Here is a 10,441-nt window from a genome sequence, read left to right on the forward strand (position 1 = left end):
GTAAAAAGCTATTGCTAGGCTAAAACAAACTACACTGTGGTTGTGTCGCTATCGCTGCGAGGCTGTAAAGCTGTGTTCGGCGCAGTTTGGTGTGAGAACATTCTGTAGTCTGATGCAGCGGCTTGTTAGTAACCGTCTTTTTTCAGACACAAGTTTGCGAGTGGGGTCTTTACTGATTTATTTTATGTATTTATGCTAAACTAAGCTAACTGGCTGGCAGCTTGCCTTATATTTACTGTGCACAAATTTGCGTTTTTAAGGATAGCAAAGGCATGACTTGCTATACTTTCCCTCTGATTGGCTAAACCTTACTGTCTTGTTGGCTGTATTAGTTGGGTTTAAGCATGAGGAGCTGGTTAGAGTCAAGGTAAAAATGTAAGGGGTTAGCCAATCAGAGGCAGAGTGAGGCACAGTAGGGCGGGTCATGCCTTCGCTCTCCTAGGAAATGCAAATTCACCAGTTAAACAGTAGGAGTTGTACCAATCTTCTCATCTAACTCTCAGCAAAAAAGTGAATAAGTGTGTTTCCTAAAATGTCAAACTATTCCTTTAACGTTACAGTAACAGGCCTCTGTTTTGTCTTTCTAAAAGACAACAAAACAAACTAGCCACAATAGGATGAAATTATGATATTTTAAATATCAAAGGCATGGTATGTGACATCCAGTTGTAATGACTTGTAAATTTGGAATTTTAAGAGAAATATTTTAAAAGTTTTTATTTTTCCAAAGTACATATTAAAAGTGGAATGGAAAGTCAGCGGGTTAGCGGGCTAGCATGCTGTCCTAAGTAGTGTGAATGGTAGATAATACAAGTCCCCAAAGGTTGTTTGTGCTAAAAAAAATCATCTTTATGGCCCCTTAAGCTAACAGACAAATATGAGCATTATTATTATTTCCTGGATCTTAATTACTTAATTAATCATTTCCGAGCTGCTTTGAGTTGTACCCGCGCTAAGTCTAAAACCTGTGAGACAGTGAGCGAGTCCGCTCTCCCACAGGCTCTGGACATTTAAGAAAATATTCAGTTTGCTATGAGTGGAACTTAATCAAGCATGAATATTAGCTTTTTTTCCTTTCAACTTGAGTTGATGAAGCATGACTCTTTACTGCCCCCACCTCTCGCCACTTCTCATACAGTGCTGCACTCCACCCTTCCAGTATGAAGGGATATCTCATGTCTTTGCAGTCTCCGTTTCAATCAGTGTCATGCAGTGAGTCAGGACGGCTAATGGAGGACCTTACCTGCCTATTTGTATCTAAGGTTTCCACCTTGCCATTACATTGCAGGTTTAGCCTCGCGTTTGTCATCTGTCATCATTAAGAACATCTGTCCCCCACATGCAAAGAGGCCTCGCAAATGGTCGGCAGCACATTTGAGTGGTCCGGGAAAAAAAAAAAGAAAGGAAGACGCAGGGAAACCCCCAGGTCATGTTCCATGTTGCACTCAGTGTGTAATATTCAGTTACACCAGGAGGGATCACAGATGCTGGAGTGTCTTCCCCAGAGAGATGTGATGGTGCTGGTGTTAAGGACTTCATCCTTCACCGGGCACCACAAAAGAGGGCGAGACGAGATTGAAAAAAAAAAAGAAAGATGAGAGCTCATTTACTGATAGATGTCCGTTTTGGCCCGGGGGAGGGTTGTGAACTGCAAGAGTGGGTGTCCTGTAAATATGACCTCATTGTAGATGTCACTAAGTAAACGGGACAAATAGTGAACGTCGGGGAGTGAAAGGTAGCTGGGTGCAAGTATGTGGTAGAAAAACATTGAGAAAGGAAACAAAGGATTTGAAATTCTACAAAATTAAACTTAGTATTTGATTAATTTTACATTTTTTTTCTACTCATGGAGGTAAAATTGGTTCTGTTGTCTTTCTGTCTTTATTCTGTCATCAACAAAGTCCTGCCAAAACACCATTCCAATATTCAATAGTGACTCAATTTTCTCCACCAGAAAATAAAAAATGCACAGTATTTTGTAGTGAAGTGAGGGACATTCATGATGTTATTCTGATGATGGTAGATGAGTCAAAGTGATAAACACATCCCTTTTATTATTCTGAAAAGTAGGCTTTCCTCATAGAGCAGGAATCAGAACACACTTCTGCTAAACAAAAACAGAGTGAAACCCCCCCCAAAAAGTGACAAAATGTAACCCAATCATTGTTCTGTGTACACTGCCACATGATGCATAATGTACGTAGTAGCACTGGAATAAATCAACTTTTAATGGATGGCAAATGGGTTTAACATGTTCTCTGTATGCTATTCGCTGTTCCTTCATTTTGCAGGTGAACTTTTGTCCTAGCAAGGAGAGACACCAAGGTCAAAACATTAAAGACTATCTTCAGCTATGACCCAGAGCTCTCATCTTCTTTTTGGCAGCTGTAGATGAAACTGTAAGCGTCCAAATTCCTGTCCTCCGGTCTGAAACTTTTTCCACATAAGGTCCACCCCAAGAAAAAAGGAAATGGCAGCAGCTTAGAGCCAACGGTGACAGTGAGAGGTGAGTTGGCACATGTGTTGACAGACATCACGCGTCTCTTCCCGGAAAACTGTGAGGCAGGGACATCCTAAAACATGATTACAGGAGGATGTATTGACATAAACATAAACATCGCTCCAGAGGACACACAGCTGCTGAGGCACTGTTCCAAGGTGAACTATGGGCTGTACACCAGAGACACACACAGAAACACACACAGCCATTAATGTTCAAATAACAAGCTACTATTCATGTCCGCATGCACAAACAAGGCTCAGCCTGGTTAATTACAGCCAAATCAGGAGGGAGTTGGCAGCGGACCGATATCCCGCAAGAGTAGCAGAGTCAGTCACCCTGTAGTTGTTGCTATACAACCCCAAAGACATGCAGCAGTGGAAACACTGCTCCTCTGCTCCCTGTTGCTCCCTCATGAGTACAACATCATTAATGAAATATTTGGCCTCATGCAAGAAGCGATACATGAACAAATATCCTCTTATTTTTGTTTTTTGTCTCCTGATGTGCTCTTATTTTGTAAATACCCATTTATTTCCTAGTTTCACACACACACACGAAAAAAGATTTTTTGCTCTTCTCTTAGGTGAGAAAATGTCAAGAGTGACAAACACATCTTGTCATGTTGGACAAATTGCTGAAGAAACAAGTTTTGAACTTGAGGCACGTTTTAAAAATGCATGCATATTATAAAATCAAATTTAGGTAATGTTTTGATTTTTTAAATTGTTAGCTGGACAAAATACTATTGGTCCATTGATTTCAATTACTGTAATTTCAATTACTGTGCATCCCTCTGCTGACCAGTGGTGGAATGTAACATTTAAGTACTGTACTTAAGCCACTTATGCCACTTTCTACTTCTACTCCACTGCACTTCAGAAGAAAAAAAATACTTTTTACTACACTACAAGACTTTTATTACTTCAGTTACTCTACAATTTTTTTGAAAGATTTTCAAAGATTTTTGTCCACAAATAATATGAAAATATAAAAGTGCAGCTTAAATGATTAGCCCATTGATTGGAAATTTAATTGGCATCAATACACATAATTGTTAATTTTTCTGGCATGAGACATTTCAAAGTTCCAGCTTCTCAAGCTTTTCCTTTTAATTACAATAGATATTTTGAGTTTTTAAATTGTTTTTTTTTTGTTTGTTTTTTTTTTTGTATTGAGTACTTTTAATTTGTTAAGTTTATTGAACAGTACATTGATTTCACTGCCGCTGAAGCTCCTCCTCTTCCGGCTTTTTTGGTGGCATTTCTCCAATTCCAAGTCTGCATATGACACAGCACCCACTCTATATAGTGTTTAGGGGGCGTTACCTATGCTAACAGGTTCCTTATGATCAGGTGGGATTCATCATTAAGCACACCTGGGTGAAGAGCAAATTTGGATGGTTAAGAGCATTTGGTGCATCTGGAGTTGACCTCTCTTGTTTTTTCTCTTAACAGAGAATTAAGAGAATGTTGCTGCATGAGGCACATTGTTTAATATATGATTAGGATCATGTGGAATTTAAAACATGCACTAATCTTGTTCCACAGTGGAAAATTGGTAAATTACTGCCAATATAGTCACATATACCCAGCTTAATTTCGGGAGCAGGTAAGCTTTCCATTATCACCTTTATTAAAAGTGTCAGTTTCTGAATGAGCAAAGTCATTTCATCCAGGTACTACTTATTCTTGTGTTTAAAGCGTGAAAGGCAACAAAAGAGGCATCAAATTACCATAGATCTCCCCTAGAGGGTACTGAAGATGAAGTCCACTGCAAGGAAAAACAAGCGGGGGATGCAGGTTGCAGAGGAGTGAAGATGACCCTCGGCCTGGGGAAGGACGGGAGGCAGAAACTGGCTTGCAGGGTGTTGAGGATCATCCCAGAGTGTGAAAGGTCCTTCGGGGACAGCTTGCAGCGGGGAAGTGAAGTCATTTATTGAATTTATCACAGGCCCCACTTTTCTCCCTGTCTGCCCTGGGAGCTAACAGCTAGCAGCTGCATTATGCTTAATGCCCGCCCTATCACTCTCAGCTAACGTGGTTTGGCATACACTTGGGGAAATCAGAGAGAATACGAGTATTGATCTTGTGGAGGTTTTTTTGGCCTTTTTTAATGCACACTGCTGTAGTGGTGGAGAGTGGGTGTGAAGGGCCTTTTCATTCCAACAAATGTTTTTTAGAGTGTCATTTATTTCAGCATCAATCATTTCTCTCTCTATCTCTACCTATCTTCCTCTCTTCCTCTTCCTCCGCTGCTCGTTTCTCTCTCTGAGAGATCTCAGGCAGAATGAACTGATACAAATGAGCTTGTCTGGTGGAGGCTGCCATAGCTTCCCTGCTTCATTTAGCTCTGAAGGAAGAAAAGAGCCTTTTTTTCTGAGCCCTCAAGCCATGTGTCAGGACCCCAAGCATGAAAGTGTACATGTACTGTATGTTTCCACAGCGTGTGTGTGCATGTGCACACCCGGATACACACATAATGTATACAAGGAGCTTCCCATTTGTTCTCTACTTGACAGAATAATTTCAGCCAAGGCTGGAAACTCAGATCTATGATCGCATCACTCACACATGCTGTTTTCTGTTGGTTGCAAAGATGAACTTTCTCTAAACAGCAACTGATACTTAAATCATTCACTGCTGCCTCATCTGTTAATGCTTGATCATGCAGCAGATCACTATTTAATGACGCATTCAAAGTCGGGCCAACAATCAATACCATTGACCCCTGCGAAAGGAATAATATATCATGCATCACATAGAGTGTTAGCAAAAGCAAAACTCAGTAAATCAACTTTAAAATGTCAAAGGTAAAATTATGTTATAGGCAAGTCAAGCCAAGTTTACTTGAATAGTAACACCTTTCGAACACAAAGCCAGTTCAAAGTGCTCTTCATAAGGCATTCGAGCAATGTTTTAAAAAACACAATTAAGAGAAACTTAATTAAAATAGAATAACATCAGCAGAATAAAATAAAATAAAGTGGCCCTTATTCAATCAATGAAATGAAAATGCAGTATAGAAATTAGTCAATCAAAGGAACAACTTAGAAGAGCTTCACTGAGGGATTCCTGTAGAACAGTGGCATGAAGAGGGAAATTTAAATTTCCTCTTCAGTTGTTGAAACTCATTGGGACTTAAATGCATAGTTGGACTGTTTGGGAAATACACTTGTTTACTTTCTTACTGAGAGTTGGATGAGAGGATCGGTGCCACTTTCATATCGATCTGTTAAGCTGGGAGAGTAGCTTAGCTTGGACTTTTCCCTCGTGCTCAGTTTGTAGGTCAAAATTTGGATTGGTCTTATATTTTGGTTTATGAACAAATACATGCGAAACTAATGACCTCCCATCATCTTCATCTGTAGTCTTGTTTAATGACCAAATGTTAGAAAGCTTACACACTAAACTAAGATATAAAGCATGTAGCACATGTAGCAAAAATGCTTTATAAAAGCTATGCGAAAGAAAAAAACAAAACACAAACATCATTTTTGGGTTTTCATGAGGCAAAAAATTGTGGATATCACCTGCTACTTTTTTTGGTACCACCTTAGTCAAAGCTTCAGACCACTTACAGCTGATATCACGTCAATGACGTCTCAAAGATGTTGGAATCCTACATTAGACAGCTGTTAAAGTTTGGTTGTTAAAAAAAAAAGGGATGGTGATAGTTTAAATGTCTAAGGACATTAGAATTTCACTTTGTGTGAACGTTAACATTAAGGTGTTTTGAAGAAGTCAGGTTTTGTTCTCCATACCTCATGCCTAAATATTATTATTATTATTATTATTATTATTATTATTATTATTATTATTATTATTATTAAATAATATTGACAGTGGCATTAGACATTTTCCTGCTAAGCTAACCTTCTCCTGTTGTAGTGTCTTATTTAAAAAGATAAGTAGGGTATTAACCTTTTCATCTCATTCTCAGTACTAAAGCAAATAAATTCCATTTCTCACTAATGTTTTTTCATATCAATCTTTTTTTTATAAATAAATGTGATAACAGGTGTAAAGATTTACTACAGTGATTTTAAATAGGAGACATTGTAAATCAATATAAACACAGGTCTTGGTCATACTGAAATAAGTCATGAATCAAGTATGTACGTTCTTTTATGTAACAATTTTACATGTTAGACCTTTGCTTTATACTCACTATACATGACTCTCACATTGTTCCGCATATTATTTGCAGCTGAGCAGGCACCTGCGCCGGCAGTAGAGGACATGCACAGCAACAACAGATGATGTAGCCGCGGGCCAAGGCCACTGGTGGGACTCAGTACTCACTTGAGAAAGTGGGTTGCATTATGTGTTTACTGTACTCTATTGGCCATGAGTACTGCAGTGTGTGTGTTTGTGTGTGTGTGTGTGTGTGTGTGTGTGTGTGTGTGTGTGTGAGAGAGAGAGAGGATCTGGGGGGGGGGGGTCACTACAGATGTCCTTGCCTTGAGCTTTCTCTACATGAAAATCAGCGCTGCTCTGGAAGAATTGTTGGCACAGAGTGACGTCACTTTATACAGCAAGAGTCAGATACAATGGGTTAAAGGTCCAGTTTGTAAGATTTAGGGGAATATATTGACAGAAACTGATTATAATAAAACAGGTATGTTTTCTTTAGAGCATAGTAACCTGAAAATAATAATAGTCGTGTTTTCGTTACCTTTTATATATAGGGAGCGAGTCCAGGCTCCCAGGAAATGCTTTGAAATATTTTTCGCAGTGGCCATACAGTGAAGCTACAAATCACAGGTCCATCACATGATACCATTGGACCCAAAAAGACTTTTCCCCATAGACTTACATTGAAAAAGAGATGTTTGTGAATCCGTGAATTAATTATTTATTTATTTATTTATTTATTTATTTATTTATTTATTTATTTTTTACAATCACAACCCCCGCAAAATGATTTGTTTCCCTATCAAGATTGACTTAATTCGGTCAAATTACATATGGAAATTCAGGAAGAACCAAAAGATTCAATCATTTTGTCCTCAAGTTAGCAGAGCGCTGAACCCGAAGCAGCTGGCACAGCAGATGAAGTCTCTTAATGCACTTTCTCTATGGGTCCAGTGAAGCGGAAGCAGTGTTGATCATCTGGCTAATTTCATGTGCAGAAATAAAATTTGTTTGGCTTCATGCGCCACTGACCAACTTTCATAGGAATAAATGGGGCACCACCCCTATTGCTGTATCCAACTTTTTTAATATGTCCATGAGCAAGTCCTTGTTCATGGAGTCCACAATGCACCCCCAATTTTCTACTGTGGGCCAAAATGGACAAACCAAACAACGACAGCATAGGAGAAATAGCCTACTGATTTGTATCATGAAACTTCTTTATTCTGCTTTTTTACAGGTTAAATCACCTGATCCATTGTCTTGGAAAGGAAGAGATTTCTGGGAAAAAATCGGCTAATGGTAAAACATTCTAATGAACATCTGATGCAGAAAAAAATGGTGCACACACTTGAGCAGGTGCTGGGTCAGCGGCCTGTCTGCAACGTGCCAAACAGCATGGGAGTAAAACTTACATGTAACATGAAACTGTTTAATTTGAGTATTTATTTATTAATCATTGGGTCTGTTTATTTTGCCTATTTTCCCCTAAATCTCACACACCATTCCTTTAAATCTTATGAGATGAGGACAGGAAGTGTTGCAGTAGGCTATTGGTTGTATTAAAATAAGGGCCTGTGCTTTGCTAATTAGAAACATTAAAATAACTCACTATCATGTGTTTGATGAATTTAGCAGCTTTTTTATTCTATTCTACAAGGAAACACAGTCAAAAGATACACAGCACAGATGTAAGCTGATGTTCACAGGGTTATCCAGGTTTGAAAACATAATTTGCAGCAGAGAAAATGTAAGTGAGAAAACGAGCGACAGAACAAGCTCAGGGAGGGAGAGAGAGGTGGCGATGAACCATCCAAGTGAGAAGCAGGAGCTTGCTGCCCTCTAGTGCCAAACACTCCTGCTCCCTCTGTGACCACAGCACAATATGACACGGCGGAAGAGAGGATGAATTATTCATAAATGACGGGATGATAAAGCAGTATTTCACAGATCTTAGATATGAGATGTAATTGATATCACAGGATTGTTATTAAACACATGCTTGTCTCTAAAAAATAAATGTAGTTTTGTGGACAAGCCACTGTTTCTAATGGTTTAAAGTGAGAATACTTGAAGTACTACTGGACAATGCTATGCTTGTATCTGTACACAGAAGCATTGTTGACCTTTTGAAACCTGAAGCGACATAACTTTACTTGTACTCCTTTCAGACACCTTTCACAAGTGTTTAAACCTTTGAAAATTGGGCAAATTGGTGCAATTTCTTTCACTGTTGTTGACCTTTTACTTATTTTTAGCTTTTTACTGTACGTTGTTTTACTTATGTCCTGCTTTTTTTGTTGTTTTATTATTGTTGTATCCGTAAGGTGACCTTGAGTGTTCTGAAAAGTGGCTTTAAAAATGTATTATTATTTTATTATTATGAGTGAATTAAATAATTTAAAAAAAAGGCTAGGGAAAACTGTCTAGGGAAAAAGGAAAAAAAGCTTTAAAATAGTCATTCTTGTATATTTAAAAGTAAAGCAAGTATAATATGGATTGAAAGCAGCCATCAATGCTCTTTTAAAGCACCTGTTGTGGGTCACATGCATCACTTTAGTTCAACGCCTTCTCTCCTCAGGTTTGTGAATGTCAACAGTCTCTCTCTTTTCTCTCTCTCCCACAGATTAACCCAGTAGTGCCAGTCAGCACCAGCACAGGGGCGGCTCAGGTTTAATGTTTAAGCTTGCTCTCACCCCTCAGTTCTCCACATTGGCCAATCGCCCTGCGTGTGACAGTCGGAGTGAGTCACCTGAGAGACTGACGAGGGTGAGCTGAGTGGGCCTGGTGGACACGGTGGCCATTTTACAGTAGGTATCAGTTCCTGTTTCCTGTAAAAACAGCCGCTCAAAGTCCATCTGCACGACCAGAGAGGAAAACTGGGGTCAAACAGGTAAGAGAAGTTTTGAGATTTTTAAAACAATCATGCTCTGTGTTATGAATGTGTTCCCACTTGGTGACAGCTCCATGACTGCTGCTGTGTATTAAGAGCTTGTGCTGCAGCTTGCAGTGAGTCACAGCTCAGCTTTACCTCCTCTTTCATTAGTGAAGCCTGAGCTGCACCGTAGTCATGTTGTGGTCCCTCACTGAGTTGTTCCACTATAGCAGAGCGTTTGGTGTTTTTCTGATACCTGCCCACACACTTTGATCAGTGTGTTTAAAGGACTGTTCCAGTGTTTTGGTATTGTTTTCTTCCACAAATTGTGATACTTAAATATCACAGTTCATCACAATCTTTATTTTTTCCTTACGTCATTTCCAGACAATAAAAATCTTTTAGGAAAATATCAAATAAAATGATATTATATATTATTATATTACTATTAGCTAAATATATTTGGTCTGTGCTTAAGCTGTGGAATCCATGACAATAAACATTAAAGGATATGTTCAGTGTTTTTCAGCCTGGACCCTATTTTCCCATGTTTTTGTGCCTGGTGATGAATGGAGACAACAGTTTTCGAAACTGGTCCAATATTGACCAAGAGTGCTGTAGACAACAGCGATGAAATAGACTGCAATGTTAAAGACGCTTTTCACAGCACTCTCTGGATCTGAGAAACAACACGGTGCACGTTCACACTGTCACTTTATGGTCACATGAAGTGCTTGTTTTTACCTCTGATAGGCTCAGATTAGTGTATGACATCATTTTTGTGAACTTTACTTCACTGCTCTCATCAGCTTTGTATAGACGCTTCCTGCGCAACACAAAATATTCAACAGACACGGTCAGCGACTGGCAGGTGAACATAGTGGAGCTTTCTGCGTCGAAAGAGTCCGATATTTCACACAGGAGTTGTTG

This window comes from Plectropomus leopardus, chromosome 12 (assembly GCF_008729295.1).
Source record: "Plectropomus leopardus isolate mb chromosome 12, YSFRI_Pleo_2.0, whole genome shotgun sequence".
Taxonomy (NCBI): Eukaryota; Metazoa; Chordata; class Actinopteri; order Perciformes; family Serranidae; genus Plectropomus; species Plectropomus leopardus.